The 2,256-nt window shown below is 38.8% G+C and overlaps 1 pseudogene; it reads left to right on the forward strand.

Annotated features, from left to right (window-relative positions):
• LOC102169095 lies at positions 1,091 to 2,011 on the forward strand (annotated as a pseudogene).

A 2,256-nucleotide genomic window follows, 5' to 3' on the forward strand; every position in this document is an offset into this window, starting at 1 on the left:
AGGCAAGACAACTGGCATGGGTTGCCATGCCCTTCTCCAGAGGATCTTCCCAACCCAAGGATCGAACCCATGTCTCCTGTGTCTCCTGAATTGCAGGTGGATTCTTTACACTGAACCGCCAGAGAAGTCCCTTAAACAAGCTAACTTTCAGTCAAATACCAGTATTTCTTTCCTGAAAGCTGTTAATGGCCTCTTGTACCCATCTGTGTAGCAGAATAATGGCACCAAAGATCTGATATATTCTGTACTCAGTTCTTCATCAGTGACTGACAGAAATTGGCATATTACTTTGTCCCGTTGATAAGATAGCCCTATTATCTAGTGGCTGTAAGAGTTCTCTTTGAATTCAGCTCCATTTTTCTCAAAATAACATTTTGAAATTGGATAACTTACCAGCATGATGACAAGACACCAGCAAGGTAGAGTGGTTGCAACCACTGACATTCTAAAGTGTGAACATTTCTAATAATTTCAGTACAGTGAATTGGTACAGAATGGAGGTAGAATAAGATATGCTTTTAATACTCATTTAGCATTTGAGATATTTTAGACAATGATATTTTTAATATTCAAAAATTTATTGAAAAATATTATGTACCAGGTACTATGCTAGGTGCTGAGGAACAACAGTTATTGTTTTAATATAAATGAAAATATTGTTATCAATCATTCTTTTTACTAAAAGAGGGACAGTCGAGATTTTCAAGTCAGAGAAATGGAGGGCAGAAAATTAATATCTAGGAATTAGGAAAATTGATTATAAAGAAGCTGACACTAATTGACAAGTTAATACAGATCATTGTAGCTCTTTATATCTGGTTTTTTAAAACCACAGACTAAAGACATGCTTGGATCATTTACAGAGTATTCAATGGTCAAAAACTGAGGCTGTATATGAGAAGTGTATCTTTATGATTTGTGCATTTAAACCACCTTCTATGCCAACAGAATACTTTCAAAATTACTTGTTTTTGGCCTCCACATCTGTGCCATGCCTAACTACCAGCCTCAAGCACCATTGTGGGAGGTTTTTCTGAATAAGTGGAGAAGACAGTTATTGCAAATAGGAGAAGCACAACATATTTTAAGGATGTCTGAAGATTAAGAAAAAGTGAAATTATGCCTTTTTGAACCAGCTATCCAGAAATTTACTAAAATGGTAATCCAAACGGATCTGGAGATGTTATGAAAGTGCCAGATAAATACTGAGAAATATTAGAGGTGCTGAACATGGGACCAGTGACATGAAGAGCATGTCAGTGCAGGACGTACAGTTCAGCAACTCTGCTGCAATATTGGAGGAATGGAGAAGCTTTGTCTGAAAGTCCAAAAGGGTGACCTAGGACTTCTAAAGAGAATGATAGGTTCTGTTGAAGACGTGTCAGCTGCAACAGCAGGATTTTTCCAACTCCATCTAGAATCTGTAGAAGAACTTAAGAAACAATTTAATGATGAAGAAACTTTATTACAGCCTTCTTTAGATCCATGACTGAGAATATTTCACACTACTGAAGATGAAGCTGATCCTCAGAGTATGACTCAGATGTATGTGTTTCCTGAAACCCCTCAAGATTAAAATGCTGCGGAATCATGGGAGACCTTAGAAGCGGACTTAATTGAACTTAACCAACTGGTCACACTGATTTCTCTCTCCTAGTGAATTCTCAGCAGGAGAAAATTGACAGCACTGAAGATCATGTCAACAGTGCTGCTGTGAATGTTGGAGAGGGAACCAAAACCTGGGGGAAGGCTGAAGAATACAAGCTGGCAGCCCTGCTTGTGGCAGGCGCACTCATAAGAGGAGAGGTGAAGGGTCAGACTGGCCTCCTTGATGCTTCAAAGTGTCAGAAATTGCAGCTGTACTTGGTGGTGAGGTGTTGCGCTTCACAGGTGGAAAAGTGATACCAAAAAAAAAAACAAACAGAAAATGATGGGGAAGCTCACTTCCAGCTGTCCAGCTGTCCCCAGCCCAACTGACCAAAAAATGCAGTTAAAAACCAAACTTTACTAATTATTGACATAAGCATGTTTATCCTAATGAGGACCTTTGCTGCTGAAATAGTGGCTACAGATACTCAAGAGGGATTGAACTGTGATAAGAGGATATATTTTGTTGTTTGCTGGGTATTAGTGGAAATATGAGAGACTTAGGAGCGTGCCATGAGGCTGACAATATTTGTCAGGTAAAGTTTAAGGGCTGGCAGGGAGCAGAATTTTTACCTAGAAATGTGAAAACTGAACCCATAACTTTGATAA

The sequence above is a fragment of the Capra hircus genome, chromosome 7 (assembly GCF_001704415.2).
Source record: "Capra hircus breed San Clemente chromosome 7, ASM170441v1, whole genome shotgun sequence".
NCBI lineage: Eukaryota > Metazoa > Chordata > Mammalia > Artiodactyla > Bovidae > Capra > Capra hircus.